Genomic DNA, 20,989 nt, shown 5'->3' on the forward strand with positions numbered 1-20,989 from the left:
CACCAGGGGGCAGGGCTGGCTGGCATGTGGTGCTGGGGGATTGAACCGCGGTCCCTGTGCTTTGCCAAGCTTGTTCCAAGTAGGTGCTTTAGACCACTGCGCCATCTCACCAGCCCCAATCTGGTGGTATTCTTTGTAGGGTTGGTTTGATTGTCATGAATTTCTACAGTTGTTCTTTGTCATGGGGGTATCTAATCTTTTCATTAAATTTGATACATCATTTTGCAGGATTCATCAATGTGGGTTTAAATTGTTTTCTTTCAGGGCCTCAAATATCTCGCTCCAAACTTCTTGACTTTGATAGTCTGTGCTGAGAAATCTGCTATTATTGTGATGGGCTTTCAACTATATGTGATTTGGTTCTTACTCTCTAACAGTTTTTAATATTTTGTTCTTTTGCACAATTTCTGGCACCTTGATTATGTGTCTGGGTGAAGGTTTATTGGCTTGTTGATAGCTGGAGTTCTATATGCTTCATTTACCTGTGTATGAGGTTCTTTTCCCCTGCTTGTGGAATTTTCTGCTACTATTTCTGCAAACACTCTTTTTATATCTTTTGTGTTAACTCCAGCTGTTTTGTTGGTACGTATTTGTCATATATTTTTCTTTCCATCAGCTTGCAGCAATTGTATTATTATTTCCTGATTTCTTGTTATTTTTAAGAGATGTTTCCTTTCATGTGCACTAGCTGCAATTCTACGTTCAAGGCCTTAAATTCTATCATCTGTTTTGTTCACACAATTTTCCCAATAATCATTGAAATTCTTAATGTCCTGGATATCTGCTTGAATCTGTTTCATGCACTTTAGTTCTTTCCTGTATTGTTCATTCAATGTCTGCATCATTTTCCTATTCCCTTCTATTTTTATATCTATGATTTTCTTTGATGTGTCAAGCAGTTCTTTCATGATTGTTGTCATTTCCTCTTTTTTACCTGAGAGATTATTTATGATCTGATTTTCTCCATAGCCTGATGGAGTTGTTTTTTACTTCAGTTGCTATGATCTCAGAAATTTCAAGTATGTGACTTCCAAGTTCCTCCATAGCCTTGTCTCCTGGGCTTGTTTTGGGTGGTCTAGAGGTCTGAGATTGCCTTTTGTTCCTTCCTTTTGTCATTTTTTAAAAGCCTTCAATGTTCTCTCTGACTCTGCAGCTATGGTAGTTGGGTAGGGTACAGGTTATCAGGAGAGTGTGAGGACAGGGTAGGTGCACCAAATATCCTGAAGTGTAATGTTCAATGTGGCTTCCAGCTCACTGAGGGGAGGGGGAAAGCCACATTTCAAGAAGGATCTAATGATCATTAGTGCAGGCACAAGTTCTGTAAGGTTCTCTCATTTGTGGGTTGGTACAGGACAGGGCTCCACAACACTCTTGCAGATCCTTGTGTTAGTCAGGCTCCCTTGTGGTCTCCAAGGCAAGGAGGGGCAACTGGGCTCAGCAGAACTCTGGCGGAGAGCTGGGTGGGTTAGTCTATTTTTGCGGAGTCTCCCTGGCAGTCTTCAGGGTGAGCACTGGCAGAAGAGCTTGTGAGAACTCCAATGGGAAGGCTGAGTGGGCAAGGCCAGCCTACCAGGTTTCCCCAGCAGTTTTCATGGTGAGGGAGGGGAAGGGGTGCACCTGTGCTTAGTGAAACTCTGGCAGGATGGCTCTTGTGGCATCTTTCATCCCATAGTAAATGTGGTATGTCATCTTCTGATTAAGTTTCCTGTCTCTCTCTTCACTTCCTTGCAAACATGTTCAAATCACTCACTGGTGCTGCTCTCTCCAATGGAAACCTGATATACTTCCATAAGGGGTGCAGCATTCCTCTTACCATGGCTAGAGCTGTTAATCTGTGTCAAAGATTCTTATGAGAAAAGTATCATTGTAACATGCCTCAGAGCTTCTTATGTTCAGAAATTTTATTTTCTTGTGCCCCCTGAACTTAAATTTATAGCTTCAGATAAATTCAGGGAGTGGATTTTAACTCCTCTTTCCCGCCTCATTTATGTATTTTGAGAGGGATTGAAGTTTTTTATTACCTTTTTTCACATTATATATTTCAATTTTTCTTGCATTGCATAATTTCTTCTTGTTTCAAACTATATATTGTAATTGTAAATAATCCAAACAGATCAAGAGCATGTGATTTCACAAGTTATAGACTTTCTTATATTGTATGTTTTTTCATTCATCATTATTCCTTTTCACATTTTCTGTTTTATACACTTGTACGTTGGTATCCATCTTAATTTGAAGACCCCACCAAGTTACAAAATTCTGCAGATGCTCAATTCCCTTATACAAAATAGGTTATAATTTGCACATAATCTTTGCATATCCTCCTGTAATCCTCTCATATCATTTCTAGAAGCTTATAATACTAAATACAGCATCAATGGTACATAAACAATAGTTATATTGTTTTGTTAGTGAATAGTGGCAAGAAAATAGTCTTTACATAATCAAGAGAGAAGCATCATTTTTTCTGAATAAGTTTCATGGGAAATTGGTTTAAAAAGAATGCACCAGATATAGATAGCTAACTACATTTACCAGCTCATTCATGTCTTATGACACATATTCAAACAGTTGAAAATATTCAAGAGTTGTAATGATATATGCTGAAATAGAATTCATGTTTAGATCTGCCCAATTTCAGATTTCTTTTTTGCAATAGTTTTTCATGTGAGCAGTGGTAAGAGAACAAAAGACAAGGAGAAGAATGGGTTTCATTACAATTTTACAGCTTTCTCTTTAAAGAACATAGATAAAATTATCCTGAACAAAATGCTAGTGAACAAAATGCAAGAAATCATTAGAAAGATGACACACTATAACCAAGCAGCCAATAAAATAAAATAAAATAAAATAAAATAAAATAAAATAAAATAAAGGGGGTTGTGGGAGCCTGCCCATTAGCTCAATTGTTTAAGTGCCTGCTCATGCCTCTATCAGACCTGCTTTTAAGGCATCTTGAGCCAGCCAAAAAAAAAAAAAAAAAAAAAAAAAGGATGATCACACACCATAACCAAGAAGGCTTCATCCCTGGGAAGTATGGATGGTTCAACATACACCAATCAATAAGTAAAATCCTTCACATAAAAATAAGGTTGAGGGGGCTAAGGAGATGGCTTGGTGGACAAAACACTTATCTGGCAAGCACAAGGACTCAGGTTTAATCCCTAGTACTTCATGCTATGCCAACCCTAAAATCAGGCATGCCATGCTGGCCACCAAAACTGGGAGTGGTGGTACACATTTGTAATCTGCGGAAGCAAAGACAGGAGGATCACTATGAGTCCAAGCTGTGTAGCAAGATCCTGTACCAAATAAATAAATAAATAAATAAATAAATAATTTTTAAAAATTAAAAATAAGATTGAGTTTCTTACAAGAGGGAGAAAATATAATGTTTACACATGTGGGTCTGATTTAATTCACATATGAGTATGTTCTCTAGTTGCATCCATTTGCCTACAGAAGCCTTGTGTTTACCTTTTTTATTGCTGAATAAAATTCCAGTGTATAGAAATACTGCATCTTTTTTATCCATTCTTCAGATGATGAGCATTTGTGTTGTTTCCAAGCTTTAGTTAAGACAAATTGTGCTGCTATAAACATGGTGTGCACATATATCACTGTGGTATGATGCTTTTATTTCTTCTGGAAAAATACTCAGAAGGGGAAGAGCTGGATTGAATGGGACCTCTAATCCTAGTTTTTTTGCGGAATTTCCACACTGATTTCCATAGTGATTTTATCAGTCTACACTACCACCAATAGTGGAGAAGAGTTCCCTAGTGTAAAAATTCCCTAGTGTAAATACCTCCACATAAATTAAGTAGATACATCTACATAAATTACATAAATATAAATTACATAAATTACATAAACATAAATTACATAAATTACATAAACATAAAAAACATAACTTACATCACTCCAAAAGAGGAAAAGATTAAATAAAATCCAAAAGGTATAATTTTACTGAATTCAAGTACGTACAATCTTTAGATTGGTTTCAAGTATGAAAACATCCTTTGAAACCTTCTCCAAATACAGCTTTTCTAACTGCAGTGGAACACCCATCTCTGACAAAACAAAATGAATAAGGGGGATATGTTGGGAGCCATGAAGCTAGAAAATCAATCAAATATATGTAGGTGGAATAGATACTGTGAAAGGGAAAGAAACTGTTCAAAGGAAAGGAACAACTGGGATGAGGGAAAGAAGAAAAAGAAAGAAGGGGAAAATATGTATTTACACAAGATAGCTTGGATAATTCTACTGCAGATTTCTACTGGTATATTGAAGGAACAATTAATGCTTAGATTGTTTTTTATTCTTGTTAATTTTTTTGAACCAAGTTTGCATGCTAATATCTGGTAATCTGAACAACTAATTTGAAACAACAATATGCAATATAACAATCATTGGTGAATTCCTATCATTTTGTGTAGTGAAATTCTATACTGTTTCTAATAATTTTTGCCAGTTTTATTCTCTCTAAAAAATAAAAACGATAAAAAACAAAGTAGAAAATCACATGAGCATCTCGATAGATGCAGAAAAAAATCTTTGACATAAGCCAATATTCATTTATAATAAAACCTTGAAGAAACTAGATACAGAAAGACCTTATAAAAAAAGACTATATGAGAATGAGATACATCTATTTATGTAAGCAGGATGGTTTGGACAACTGCAATGTTGATTTCTGCTAGTCTATGGAAAGGAACAGATAATGCTTAATTTGTTTTGTTTCCTTTTTAAATAGTTTCTCCTTTTCCTCTTCTTAATTTCTTATATTTTTATTTCTTTTTTTTCTTCTTCCAATTTTCCATGCATATGAACACCTAATTGGAAGACAGCACTCTGCATTATAACAAATACTGTTAAATTCAGATTACTTTGTCAAGTGAAATTCTGCACCACTTGTAATTTTTCTGTTTTAATACTATTTTGTACTCTCTTTAATAAATAAAAAAATTGAAAAGAAGAAAGACTTCATATCAATCTGATAATTCCATTTTTGAGAAACCTATTGCCTATGTCATATTAAATGGGGGAAAATGGAAATCTTTCTCTCTAAAATCAGTAACAAGACAAGGAATCTATCACCAGATCTATTGAATGTAGTCCTTGAGACATTGCTTAGAGCAAACTGGGAAGAGAAAGGAATCAAGGGAATTCTATAAGAAAGGATAAATTTAAAGTGTTATTGTTTGCAAATGATCTGATCTTCTAGTTACAAGACTCAAAGAATTATTCAAAGCACTCTTAGAATTAATAACCAAATTCAGCAACATAGTATAATGCAATATCAACACACAAATATCACATGAAAATAGCATTCTTATGCACTATAAACTCACCAAGAAAGGGATTAAGAAAACAATACAAACATCAACAAAAGTGAAATTCTTAGGAATTAACCTAATCAAGGAAGTGAAATACTTATGCAAAAAAATTATCTCACTCCAAGAAAGAAGGTAAAAGACTATATTAGAAAATGGAAAGATATCCCATGTTTCCAGATATGCAGGATGAATATAATCAAATTAGTGCACTTCTAAAACTGATACATAGGCTTAATACAATCACATCGAAATATCAGCAGCATTCCTCACAGATTCAGAGTGGGTAAAATCCTAAAATTCAGATGGAACCAGATGAATCTCAGAACAGGAAAATTAATCCTAGGTAACAAAATCAAAGCAAGAGATATCACATTTCCAGACTTCAAATTACATTAGAAAACTATAGTTATAAAAACAATGTGGTGCTGGCAAGAAAGCAGATATGTGAATCTGTGGAACACAACAGAATAGGAACAACAACTCCAGGCACATTCTGCTATTTGATCTTTGAAAAAGGGGTCAAAACATACACTGGAGAAAAGATAACTTCATGGCTATCCAAATGCAGAAGGTTGACCCTAGATCCAGATCTACCACTATGTAATAAAGTCAAAATGAATTAAACATCAGTTAAAATAGAAATATTTTATATGATAAAAATAGGTAAAACTCTTGAAAACATGCACTGACAAGGACTTTCTGAACAGAACTCCAATGGTTGCAGAAAAATATAAGATTATATCAAATCAAAAAGCTTCCGCACAGCAAATGAAACAATCAAAGGGGAAAGGTCACAATAACCTACAGAATGGGAAAAATTTTATCCAGCTGTAATCCAGAAAATGGACTAATATCTTAATGATATAAGAAACTAAAAAAAAAAATTAAACCCCACAAGCAAAAGATCTAATCAAAAATAGGCCACTTGGGGCGGGTGAGATGGCTCAGTGGTCTAAGGCACCTACTTAGAACAAGCTGAGCTAAGCAAAACACAGAGACCACAGTTCAATCCCCCAGCACCACATGCCAGCCAGCCCCGCCCCCTGGTGGGCTGAGCTGGCCACACATACACACAAAATAAATAAATAAATAAATAAATAAATAATCTTTAAAAAAAAATAGGCCACTTAAGGGCTGGGAAGATAACTCAGTAGAATAAGTGCCTTCTTGGCAAGCGCAGATTCCTGATTTCAATCCCCAGCACTGCATAAATAAATAAATAAATAAATAAATAAATAAAAAACAACTCAAAATAATGAGAGTGTCTTAGAAGAATTGCAAATGGCCAATAAATATATGAAAAAGTGTTCAACACCTCTAGCTATTAGAGAAACACAAATAAAAAAATCACTGAGCTGTTATCTTACCCCAGAATGAATGGCCATCATGAAGAAATCAAATATTAACAAAAGCTGGTGAGGTTGCAGAGAAAAAGGAGTCCTTCTAATATGTTGATGTGAGTGTTAACTAGTCTAACAACTATGGAAATAGGGATAGAAGTATCTAAAAATTCTAAGTATAGAAATTCTATTTAACCCAACTACTACCCTTCTATGTATTTTCCTGAAGGAGTTAAAGTAATCATATTACCATCATACATGCATGCTCATATTTACAGTAGCACAAATTATAATAGTGGAATCTTGTAAACAACCTATATGCCTACCAACAGATAAATGGATAATGAAAATATGGTATTGATACAATAGAGTATCAAGAACTGCTCAGGCTCTGGATATTAGAGACAAGCTTACAGAAGAGGATTAAAGACAAGATGAAAATATGCTTTGAAGAATCCAGGAAGGGGAGAGCAGTCTTAGATCTAAGACAAAGATTTCTCTGGTCATCCAGTATTTACTGGATTTCAAACACATTCAGAGGTCATGAGGGAAAGTAAAAGGGCAAGCTGAGTTAAAGATAGGAAGCTGAGCATGACCCTGGGAAATCAGAACAAAGACATTCTAGGCAGTAAATCTTGTGAATCAGGAAGGCTATCTTTACCTCTAAGGTTGGTATCCTGTTTCACTGGAATATAGAACCAAAGATCCTGAGCTGTGACTTTATCCTGCCCTCCAAGATGTCAGTGTCACAGACCAATATAGGCCTATACTGTGACAGCTGACATGGAGAGTTACACTTGCTGCATGGTATCTACCACATTTTGAGCAAGTTGCTTAGGTCTGGGACAGATTCATAAGCAAATACTGAAAACCAATCGATTAATCCTAAAGCTAGATGAATGCCATATCACAGTGGTATCCACCAGTAGAGTACATTCTGTCACAAAGAATGATAAACTTGAGGCATCTATAGGTAAATCACTGCATCTTGAGACCATAATATTAAGTGAAGTAAACCTGATACACAAGCTTAAATGTTGCATAGTTTCTCTAATATAAGAAACAAAATACATAAATAAAGAATGAAATAAAAGAATAGAAAGTAGGAAGATCTTTTTTCAAATTGAAAGGGAAAGAGATAGAGGGATGAGGGTAAGGATATGACTGAAAGGGGCTGACAAAAAAAGAATTGTAGGAAATAAAAGGACACACAGCTTTTCAAATGAGAGTCAAACCACGAGTTGGAAGGAGTAGGGTGGAGGAGGAGGGAAGAGGCTGAAAACATAATTAGGATGTGATATGTACACATGCCAGCTCTGCACAAGAAATGTAATTATTATGTACTATTAAACATGGACTAATAAAAATAAATATATATTAAAAAAGAAATACTCCTTCACTAACTTGGTTCCAGTGTATGTTGGTGATATCATTTCCCTACACACTGCAATTGTTTGTGGAAACAAGTACAGAATAAACAAACAAGAAATGCTGTATTTCAGCTTTCCAGCCACAGCTAACCACTGAAGATCAGAGGGGGCTCCAGAGCTATTCCCAATGATGCCATTTTTGGCCACCAACAAAGCCTCTTTACTTTGGTTAAAAAGGAATCTACTCTTACTTTTTCTCATGGAATCCCTTGAAGACTTACCCATCTGCAGGCTCCACTGGGTTTCCTTTCTAACTCTCTCCCATGGTGCCTTCCAAAGATCAGACCCCCAGTATCTGCTGCCTGCATGCTGGGCTTGAAGGCTCACTTTCTAGACAATTACAGGCAATTCTAGACAATTGTCCAAGCAAACACCTCTTCAGCCTTCAAACAGAATGAGGATAGGTTCTGTCATTGTTGTTGCTGTTGTTTGTTTGTTGAGACAAGATCTTGCTTACAGTTCAGCCTGGTCTTGAACTTGCACTGATCTTCCTGCCTTGACCTCATGAAGGCTAGGATTACACGTGTGCACTACCATACCTTCTCTAAAAACAGATTCTGTACTAGGAGTTTATGGTTGGCCTTGTCTTTCTTTTTTCTACTACACCTTCTTGTTCATTTTCTTTATATTTGAAGCTCACCATTCACATGTTTATGTGATTGGGTTTGACCATTCATGTCTCCTTTGCTATGTGACTTTTGCCCCTGCCTTTCTTTACAGCCCCAAAGTTCAATCTTAACATAAGGCCCACAATTAGCAACATCTATATTGTGATGATTTTCCCAACCAATCTTTTATCTTTGGAAGGAAGAAAAATAATTATCCACTTTATAGTACAAATAGCATTTTAGGAATCTGTAGTGATTTCCTGTGAGGTGTGTGTGTGTGTGATGTGTGTGTGTGTGTGTGTGTGTGTGTGTTTGTGATTAAATCTGATCTTAGCTTACATGGACTAGAGTTAGAATCCTTGTCCTTTCTGTATCTGTGAGGATAGGCAAGGTTCTGTGGCAGGTGCCAGTGCCCACCTCCTAGCTTTATGCTGACAAAGGCTTATTTCTTGGTGCTGTGTGTCTGTTAAGGGCCCTGCAGTACTCCTGTCTGATAGGAAGGGCCATTCTATTACTAATTCTCAAAACACTGCATTGAGAATTTTCTCTCTCAGCCACCTGGTGCAAACTGCTGTGGTGATTGGGTCTTTTGTATTTGAAACTTGTAACTAGCTTACCAGTCTGTCCTACTCTAAAGTTGTTTCCTACTTATTTAGTTTTTGGGAAGTAACCCTTTATTTAATCCTTTAAAATAAATGTAGCTTAAGAGAAAGCAAAATTCTCCAATCTTGATTTTTCAGTCAAGCTTCATAATTTCCATCTCAGTGTAGGCCTTTCCATGTTTCATATTCTTCTCTACTTGGTTCACTAAAACTTTAAAATGGCTTGACATTGTGCCAGGTTTTCTTTTAAGTCTTTATTATGTACCTGCATTATTATGATTCACTTTAGGTATCTCTTCACTAGAAGGCAGGTTTCAGTTTAACTTTTTCCACAGTCTTAGGTCTTTGTGGTTCAAGTAAGTTTTCCTGCATCTTATAGATAGTGCCATTTATCCAGTGTTTCTGAAATCCTTTTGATACTTGGGCTTCCTTTGCATGCATGGCTGCTATTTGCTGGTGTTACTGTGCTCAGTTCTTTCTTCATAACTATCAATTCAGTTTTAGAAAAATATTTTTTTCCATCTTTATAGGCTATGCTATTTCTCCCTGGTTGCTGAATATCATGTAACTACAAGTGTCACAAATAGCCTGCAATAATGAATTATTGCACCTACATATATCTATCATGCTCAAGGAATTCCCCACTCATTTGAAAGCTTGAAATATTATTTAAATACTTATAAGTCTATTTTTCTTTCAGTCATTACCCATATCTGTGCCTCTGCTTCTGTATGAGATAGAATTATTTGGTTGCACATATATTTAAAAAATCACAGTTAAAATAATGGTGAATTAAAAATGGAGCATTCTTGACTAAATTGTGACTTAAGACTGATGACTAGAAGTTAAATTGCTCATATTTTTTATATGGTGCCAATTTAAATATTTTTATTGAAGACATTGCATTTTCACTTATAGTACAGTGCTGAAAGTACAATGCTATGTTTCCCTGTGTACATGTTCCATTATTCAAGTATTGAGAATGCCCAGTACTCTACTTTAGCAGCTCAACTTTACCTGCCACAGAATTTGCTACAAATTTAGGTCCTTCAATTTTATTGGTTGTGGAAGAATGCTGTATTTATATTTAAGGTTGGCTTAATCAACCTCTTCAATGGTGGGCCCCGAGGAAGCACCAACAGAGGGAGGAGCTCCTCCACCAGGGAAGCCCCAGGAATCCCTCTAGGCCTGCCACCTGCACTCTGGCACAGCTTGGTGATGATGGAACTGCAGACTTTCTCCAGCGCCTTCTGCTGATGTTCAAATTCTTCTTTCTCTGCAATCTGATTCTTATCCAGCCAGTTGATGATCTCATTACACTTGTCAAGAATCTTCTGTTTATCTTCATCATTAATCTTGCCTTGAAGTTTCTCATCTTCAACTGTTGCTTTCATATTGAAAGTGTAGGACTCCAATGAGTTCTTGGAGGACACTTTGTCTTTTTGCTTCTCATCTTCAGCTTTGTACTTCTCTGCTTCCTGGACCATACACTCTATGTCTTCCTTGCTCAAATGACCCTTATCATTAGTGATGGTAATCTTGTTCTCTTTTCCTATACTTTTATTGACTGCAGAAACATTGAGGATGCCATTAGCATCAATATCAAAAGTTACTTCAATCTGAGGAACACCACAGGGTGCGGGAGGTATGCCTGTGAGTTCAAACTTGCCAAGCAGGTTGTTATCCTTGGTCATGGCTTACTTACCTTCATATACCTGAATGAGCATGTCAGGCTGGTTGTCTGAGTAGGTAGTGAAGGTCTGGGTCTGCTTGGTATGAACAGTGGTATTGTGCTTGATGAGGACTGTCATGACATCACCAGCAGTTTCAATACCAAGAGAAAGAGGAGTGACATCCAACAGGAGCAAATCTTGGACATTTTCAGACTTGTCTCCAGATAAAATGGCTGCCTGAACAGCTGCACCATAAGCAACAGCCTCATCAGGATTGATGCTCTTATTCAATTATTTTTCATTGAAGACATCTTGCAAAAGCTTCTGGTTCTGGATATGGATAGAACAACCCACTAGGACAATGTCATGGATCTGAGACTTGTACAGTTTAGCCTCTTGAGAAGCCTTCTCCACAGGGTCCAGAGTGCCATGGAACAGGTCAGCATTCAACTCTTCAAATTGAGCATGAGTAATGGAGGTGTAGAAATCAATTCCTTCATAGAGGGGATCAATCTCAATATTGGCTTGGGTGCTGGAAGCAAGGGTTCTCTGAGCTCACTCACATGCAGTCCTAAGACGGTGGACAGCTATTTTGTTCTCACTGATGTCCTTCTTGTGCTTGCGCTTGAACTCAGCAATGAAATGATTGACAATTAGATTGTCACAATCTTCTCCACCTAAATGTGTGTCTCCAGCTATCGATTTCACTTCAAAGATTCCATCTTCAGTAGTGAGGATTGAAACATCCAAAGTGCCACTTCCTAAGTAAAAAATCAGCACATTTCTTTCAGCTCCAACCTTTTTGTCTAAGCTATAAGCAATAGCAGCAGCAGTTGGTTCATTGATAATTCTAAGTACATTGAGATCAGCAAAAGTTCCAGCATCTTTGGTTACCTGACACTGAGAGTCATTAAAATAGGCTGGCACAATGACCACAACATTTGTAACAGTCTTCCCTAGATAAGCTTCTGCAATCTCCTTCATCTTTGTCAACACCATAGAAGACACCTCCTCTGGATAGAAGCTCTTTGTTTCTCCTCTGTATTCTACTTGAACCGTGGGCTTGCCTGTATCATTTACCACCATGAAGGGCCAGTGCTTCATATCAGACTGGACAACAGCATCATCAAATCTATGTCCAATCAGACACTTAGCATCAAAAACTGTGTTGGTGGGGTTCATTGCCACTTGATTTTTTGCGGCATCTGCAGTCAGTTGTTTGGGGTCAGTGAAAGCGACATTGCTTGTAGTGGTTCGAGTTCTCTGATCATTGGCAATTATCCCACTTTTTCATGCTGGAAGACACCCACACAGGAGTAGGTGGTGCCAAGATCAATGTCAACTGCAGGTCCCTTCGACATGGTTGCTCGCGTAAAGGCCTGGCTGCGCTAGCGAAGACAGCACACTAGCAGCCCCTCACCTACCGGCACATTCAATGAGACCTAAATTGCCAATATAATTTATAGATTGAAAGTTTATACAATGGTGTTAGACTTAAGTGCTTTGAAATATATACATGAATTCTTTTATAGTTTAATTTAAAAGATTTTATAGTCAGAACAAAATACTAGGCTCAATAATTGGGCTACATATATCTGTTTATATATAATAATAATTGAATAAAATGGGATATATTTTCTTTATAATATAAATCTATATATGTATAACATGTAGCCAGGCCAAAAGATGGGTGAGTGTGAGTAGAAGAATGTTACATGAGCTCTTGCTTCTCCGTCAACATGCACTACCCTCCCCCACAGAGGAAGTGCACATGCAGCATGGTGTGTGCCCAGGGGACTGTGTGCTTTAATTCCAAGTACCTGGGAGTGACATGTGGTGATGTGCTATGGAAGTTGTGCCAGGTTGGTGTCCAGTCTGAGGCTTGCAGATGGTATCTGTAGAGATAAGACTGTCCAGAGTGCTGCTCTTCTTTTATCAACCTGCCCATCTAGGCTGCTGTGTCACACAAAACATTCTCCATTCTTTTTAGCTTTGAGTTCTGGTACTACTCAACAGCAGCAACCTGTTGACTCTGGACTGCTGAGCACTTCTGGCTGGCAAGGGAGGCTACAGGGTGACTTAACTGTGGCAGACAGACAGAATTGTTTCCAATGTACACCTAAGGAGGCCCTCAGCAAAGCAAACATTGATTTTGGAGGGGTGTCTTTTCTCTATTTGCTTGTTGCCAGGAGCCTCTAAATAGGATCTCTATTTTTTTTTTTCCTGTTAATATTAACCCACTTAGAGGCTCAGCAATGGACTTGAGGCCGGCAAGTCCTGCAGGATGTTATGAGATGCCATCACCTGCCCCCACCAGCAGGACCAGGGAGGATCCAGGAGGTGGCTGAATGTGAACGAGACTTTGGCGGAAGCACTGAGTGCCTGGGTGGCCTTGGGTTTACTGCCTGCTCCTGAGGTCCCTCCTGCCTCAGTGGGCCAACTCCCAGTGTTATAAATCATATAGATGTACACTTCTTCCTGAAGTAACTTGTTTGCTTTATTTATTTGGAAAATTTCAGTAACTGCTCTCTCAACGGCAGGGCTGTTGAATTTGCCATAACTGAGGCTTACTCAAGAATGTTTAGTCTTAGTACTGTGTGGTTTCCTTTAGTGACTCCTGAGTCTCATTTTGAAGAGAGACGTGCTGGTACTGCAGGATGGTGAATTCACTTCCAGGTAGCCAGGGGCACCTCAGAACACCTTGGGTCTGAGACAGAGTGGGTGGCATGATGAGGGGAACCTCTCCCTAAACAAGCCAGACCCACAAGATCGTAAACACCCCCCAACCCCGCACACCTTGATGTGTCAGGGGTCAAATATGCAAAAACAAATACAATTTTAAATGAGAATTTTAGATAGTAATTTTAAAAATATTTGTAATGTAGGGGCAGTCATGTAAGTTTCTCTTCTGAAATAAATGTATTCCATTTCCTCTCGGTATATTACATGTCTTAAAAAAGTGTATTTGAATAAAAGAAAATGAGCACTTTAAAATGAATAAAATCATTCATTGGAGCAGTGATGTGAGTTTACATTTGAGGTTCACAAGCCAAACTGTCAGAAAAGACCACATTATTCTTTGTAATTTGCCAAATAGCCTTCTGGTGGAGTGCAAAGGAGGATGAAGCAGCAGGGCGGGAGGGCAAGGGAGGAAGGGCTCTGCCTTGGGGCAGGCATTTCCTGAGAGAAGAACTGCAGGGCCTGCTTACACAACAGCTATTCCTGTGATAAGCAGATACCTGAGAGTATTTTTACTAGCCTTCTTCAAGTCAGTGAAACATTTCTTATAGCTTTTTAAACTAAAGCATCTGTGTAACCAAGCAAGAAAATGCAATGTGATTTTAGTCTTATATGGATGCACTAGGGATATATTTTGCACCTGGATTTTTGGGCTTTTCTACCTACTAAATTGTATCAGAAACAAAATCAAATGAAACCTAACCACAATACCTTGGTTTTGGAATCTGGACCTTTGCCATGCATGGGATTGGCAGTATTTTCCAAGATTATAACATTCCCCTCCCCAGACTTATGATTAACATGAAAGGGGTAAAAAAAAAATGCTCCCTGCAGGGCAGGTGCCTTCTTCCCAACTCATCCCTCAGTGTTCTTGGCAGCCAAAAGGTTTCATTCTGTCCTTAAACAATATTGTCAAAAGATGATCATCTTTATATCTGCACCAGTATCCCTTTGTTAACTCTTTTAGGGTACATAATGCTGTCCAAGATGCTATAATAAAAAACCAAGAACACAATAAAGAATTAGAAATGTCAAATTTATGGTTTGTCAAGTACCCCTGAGTTCCCAGGGGCAGACTGTAGTGTTAATTGCTTTAATGAGGTGCAGGGAAGGTAGGAAATGCCAGAAGAAGGGAGAATTCCTTTTGAAAAGGGCTGAGCAGACCACCATGGAGAGCAGAAGGTGGCCTCCTGATCATGAGCAGTGGCTTCCACACCATCTGTCTCTCAGCAGAGACTGATAGGAGACTCAAGGGAAGCATGAATCTTTCTTTTGCATAAGCCCTAGGTTTTGCATGTGTTCATGTTTGCCCAAGGATAAGGTTTTCTTTCAGAAAATTTCCAAATCTTTCCAAATATTTCAGTTGCTAAGACCATAATTAAAGACCTATATAGAGTAGTAATAGTTGAAGAGCTATATAGAGTAGAAGTAATTAAAGAGCTACATAGGATAGAAATAGATACAGTACTTGAAGAAAAAGAATAGCCATTGGTCAGAAAAGAACTGTAGCCAGATTAGAGGCTGAGATATTCAATCTTCCTGAAACAGGATTATCAAGCTTCTTTGAGAATAAGAACCACCTAGAAATTTTGCAAAGTACTGAGACTCCCAGGTTCCATCCCTTGCTTATTATTCAGAAGGCTAGAGGTTGGATATGAGAATTTATTGCTCCTACAAGCTCCCAGGTGAGATTGATGGATCATATTTTGAAAAGTGTGTCCTTAAAATGATCTTTTTGTTCTAAAAAAATGAAAGGACAGTGTCCAGTAGTGTGGTAGTGACTTGGTAGTGGGGATGGAGAAATGGTCATATAACTCAGCCTTATCTCATGGTATGAAAATATAAGAGGAGGGTGAACTGAGCTCAATTTACGTGATCTTAGATGTCTCCAAGCCAATTTTCCTGCACAGTGACTATGCATGTACCCCAGCAGTCATGGACATGCTGCCTGAAGTGTCTCTCAGGGTAGCCAGAAAAATAGCAAGGATAGCTTTTGGTTTGACCCATGCTTTTTAGTCCCAAAGTTCTTAGACTGTAGAAGTATCTGAGAAGGAGAAAAGTAGATGAGACTCCTTTTTTTTTGATGAGAAGATTAGAGCTAAGGAAGAGTATCAGCTATTGGTTGGTGTTTAGTATGGTATCAGTTGATACCTGAGTTTGAAGCAAATAATAGGCTGGTTTTAAAAGGGCTCATTGTCAGTCAGGTGAGAGGTTGGCCAGAAAACAGGTAGTGTGGTAAATATGGGTTCAGCATCTTTAGAAGTGTGTATAGAAGGATATGTGCCCTAAATCTAGACTTCAGGGTAAACCCAGGAAGACCCAACGACCAGGCTGGCTTTGCAGTGTGCTGTGTTTGGTGGGGGGACGATGCTTGGTTCAATGCTTTTTTCTGTCATGGGCATAACATTTTTAATAATTTATAACTAAGGGGACCCTCATTTTCATTTTTCAAATTATGTAGGTGGTGCTGCCCATAGAGAATCTATTCCTTCTGGAAACTGTGTCCTATAATGGAACAAATTAATCAGGTAATTTTATTGTAATGATACATATAATATGATCACCCAGTTAAATCCTCTGGCTCAGACTTCATACTCATCAGTCATTTTGTCAATCTCCATAAAAGGTCTTGGGATTTTCACTGTAATTGCATTACATCTATGTATTATTCTTGGAGGGAATCCATGTCTTAATAACATGGGATCATTCAGTTTAGTAACATAGCATATTCTTTTATTTTTAAAATTCTTTTAATATTTTCCTCAATAATGCTGAGTTTCCTTATATAAAGATCTTTAAATCTTTAATAGGTTTATTCCTCGACATTTGTTAGATTTTGATGAGCTTATATATTTTGTTCATTTAAATTTCACTTTCCAAATGATTTTATAGCATTTGTAAATGCAATTTGTATGGATGCTATAACAAACAATCTGACTCTGTATTCTTATGCTTAATTTGTGATTTCTTATATGCCCTCCATCCTTCTTTCCTTTTGTTCTATATCAGGAGAGAGTTGATACAAAACCCCATAGATTCTCCCCTTTTGACACAGGCAGGTTATTCCAAACTAGCAGCCTTCAGCCCTTTTTAAGGAATATTCTCTAGCCCCATATGTCATCCAGCATGGAAATTCCCCCATCTCTTCTCTGCCCCACACTTTCCCCAGAAATCCCTTGTGTGACTAATTCAAGTTTCACAAATTCTCTAGGCAGGTGGAAAGCCATCATACCTATTAACTGAGAGGGGCTACATTCTCCCTTTTGTGGAGTTAATACAAAACTAAGAATATTGACCTTTGTTATTTTCTTTTTTATGTGTGGTACTGGGGATTGAATTCGGGACCTGTGCTTGCCAGGCAGGTGGTTATGCCACTGAGCTATCTCCCTGGCCCTATCCTTTTTAGCAATTTTAAAAATTTAATATTTTTGTAAGTGAATTTTGTAGCACACAATGAATTGGTGTACATATCACATCTTAGTCTTTTTAATTTCTCTTTTCTTCCCCTTTTCTCCCTCCATTCTTAGATTCCCTTCCTAGCTGTAAACCATCTGCACTCCCATTTCATATCATCTTTTATTTTCCACTTTAAATTATTTATACATTGTTGACTTATGTCAAGCAAATTTCTGAAATTCCTGCTTTAAAAATTTTTAATTTGTTGGGGCTGGTGAGATGGCTCAGTGGTCTAAAGCATCTACTTAGAACAAGCTTAGCGAAGCACAGGGACCACGGTTCAATCCCCCAGCACCACATGCCACCAGCCCGCCCCCTGGTGGGCTGAGCTGGCCACACACACACACACACACACACACACACACAAATAAAAAAATTAAAAAAAATTTAATTTGTTTTACTTATGTAAACAATCATATAATCTGTGAATAATAATTTTACTTATTTTTCAATCTTTATTTCTCAATTTTTTTCCAGTTTTTTAAAAACTAGTTAGGGCTTCCAATTTTGAATAACTGATAGCTGCACACATCTTATCATCTTCAGAAAGGACAATGGTCAATGTTTGCCATGTTATGGTGAGCTATTATGATTTTACTTCGATATCCGACCAACTCCAGGCCCTGCGAGTGTGGGGGAGAGCTTCTGCTCTGTCCTGCGCCCACCAGCTGCTCCAAGCCCAGGCCCACCATGTAAGAGGACTTTTCCCATGCTACCCGGTACTCTCACACCGGGCCAGACCCAACACAGCCTTCCATCTGAGTAAGAACTTCTGCCATGCTCTTGGGAGTCATGCAGACCCACCAAAACACAACACTGGTGAGTGTGTGGGAGAGCATCTACACTCTCTTGCCCCTGCTCCTCATACCCCTCCAGACCCAGCCTAGACCTAGCATACAAGCTTGAGGTAAAACGCTGCAGCTAAAGTCCCTGCAGTGAGACTAGGGTCAAAACCACACAGCTAATCCAGGAGCAGACCATCTTACCAGAGGTGTACAGCAGGCCCACTTCCAAGGGCAACAATAGTAAGGAGCTGGGCACAATAGCCAAACCCAAGCCAGGCACAACTGCATGAACTAGAACTTGGTATATCAGTATCCGAATTTCATTAAGTGATAACATAATTGCACCAAAGTTCTACACCAAAGGCCAGAGGTCAGTGCTAAACGAAATGATAAAGACAAGGAGCAAAATGCAATCTCAGGCCTCAAGCCCACCCATAACAAGTGCAGAGGACACAAGCTCAGCTGAAATAAATGAATCAATAGTGTCAGAAGTAAATATACTACAGCAGAAAGATATAGAGAAACTCAAAGCAGAATTAATTTCTGGAATAAAATAAAAAGAAAACTCTGAATTTATAGCAGCTGAACTTAAGAATCAAGTGCAGAAACATATGGTGGAAACACAATGCCCAACCAGAACAAATGCAGTGGACACTAGCTTAGCTGAAAAACATGAATTAATAGCATCAGAAGTAAATAAGCAACGGCAGAAAGGTTTAAAAGAGCTCAAAGCAGAATTAGTGTCTGAAATGAAAAAAACAAATCTCTAAATTCATAGCACCTGAACTAAAGAATCAAATACAAAAACATAAAGAGGAAACCCAATCTGTAAAAAACTCTACAGTAAAAGAATTAATAACAGTTTCTAAAGAATAAATTGATAAAGAAAATACAGGAGATTAAAAAAAATGATGGATTCCTTGAAAGAGCAATACAGAAAAGAAATAGAGTCAAAGAAATGTAGAGGACCTTAAAATCTCAATTACAAGCCTGAAAAACCATTTGAGCGAAAGTGAAGATAGAGTTTCAGATCTTGAAGATGCTGGTGCAGCTAGTGAAAAGGTAAGAAAGGATCTCTTCGAAACAACTAGGATGCAGGAAAAAAAATTCATCACTTGCAAGATGATGAAAAGATGAACAATGTGAGACTAATAGGCATCAATGAGAATGAAGGAGTCAATACAAATGATATAAAAAGAATATGGGCAGCAGTAATAGTAGAAAACTTCCCAAATATGAGGAAACAATCTAATAATCATATAACTGAAGCATACAGAACTCCAAATAATTTCAACCCAATTAAAAACACATCAAGATATAATAGTCAAGTTCTGGGAAAACCCACCAGAATTATGGCCAACTTCTCTTCACAAACCATGAAGGCAAGAAAAGCATAGAGCAGAGTACTTCAAGTCCTCTACAAAAACAAATTTCATCCCAGACTACTATACCCTGCAAAACTCTCTTTCAAGTTTGATGGAGAAGTGAAATACTTTCATGACAAAGAACAGCTAAAGAATTTCATGATGACAAAGAAAACCCTACACAGGCTAACGAAAGATATTCTAGAGAGGGATGAAAATGATAAGAACTCCACCAATGAAAACAGAAGAAACCCACTAAATAGGACAAACAATTAAACACAGGAGAAAAAAAAAAACCAGTGGAAAAACAGCATTCAAATAAAATGTCAGTCATAAGTTAACACATCCCATAATAACCATCAATGTAAATGGATTCAATTCACTAATTAAGAGAAATAGACTGGCACAGTGGATTAGGAAACAAAATCCAACAATATGCTGTATACAAGAAACACATTTAACTCATAAAGAAACTCACAGGCTGAAAGTCAAAGGATGGAAAACGATACTACATTCCCCAGCTCTTCAGAAAAATGCAGGGGTAGCAATCTTGATCTCAGACAGTCTCAACTTCAAACCAAGAATGATCAAACAAAATAAAGAAGGCCCTTATACACTAGTTAGAGGAAAAATTCAAGAGGAAGAAATAACAATCATAAATATGTACACACCAAACACGGAAGCACCCAACTATATAAGGCAAACTTTAGTAGACATGAAAAATCTAATATCCAATACAACAATCTTAACAGGAGAACACCCCCTTATCCCAAAAAGATAGATCAACCAGACAAAAATTAACAAAGAAGTAGCACAATTGAACCAGATCTTGGAACAAATGGACTTGGCAGACATACACAAGTGTTCCACCCAAACACGGTGGAATACACATTTTTTTTTGAGCTGCACAATGATCATTTTCTAAAATAGATCACATACTAGTACATAGGTCATGCTTAAGTATATGCAAGAAAACAAATTATCCCATGCATACTATTTGACCACAATACAATGAAACTGGAAATAAATAACAAAAGAAACCTGAAAAACCAACTAAATACATTGAAATTAAACAACACCCTACTCAACAATCAATGAGTTACAGATGAAATTAAACAAGAAATTCAACAATATCTGCAATTTAATGAAGATTCAACCACAACTTATCCGAATTTATGGGATGCGATGAAAGCAGTTCTCAGAGGGAAATTCATAGCTGTGAACTCACACATTAGGAAAACAGAACAGGAACAAAGAAACACCCTAATGCTGCACCTCTGATATCTAGAAAAGGAAGAGAAAACCAAACCCAGAGCCCAAAGACGGGAAGAAGTCATAAAGATTAGAGCAGAAATTAATTCAATTGAGATGAAGAAAACAGTTCAAAGAATTAATGAACCAAAAAGCTGCTTCTTTGAAAGATTAAATAAAATTGGTAAGCCCCTAGCCAACCTCATCAAACAGAGGATAGAAAAAATTCAAATACAAGCAATAAGGAAGGAAAAGGGTGTAACTACTACAGACCCAGTAGAAATTCAGAAGATTATCAATAGCTACTTTGAGAATCTTTACTCTCACAGAATAGAAGCCACAGATGGAATGGACAGATTCCTAGAAAGGTACAAATTACTGAAACTGAATCAAAAAGAT

The 20,989-nt window shown here is 37.6% G+C and overlaps 1 pseudogene; it reads right to left on the bottom strand.

The window, feature by feature from the left end:
* Positions 1 to 10,420: 10,420 nt before the first annotated feature.
* Positions 10,421 to 12,356, bottom strand: LOC101583556 (annotated as a pseudogene).
* Between the last annotated feature and the right edge of the window lie 8,633 nt (positions 12,357 to 20,989).

Source organism: Octodon degus, unplaced genomic scaffold (genome assembly GCF_000260255.1).
Source record: "Octodon degus isolate 3935 unplaced genomic scaffold, OctDeg1.0 scaffold00004, whole genome shotgun sequence".
Lineage (NCBI taxonomy): Eukaryota > Metazoa > Chordata > Mammalia > Rodentia > Octodontidae > Octodon > Octodon degus.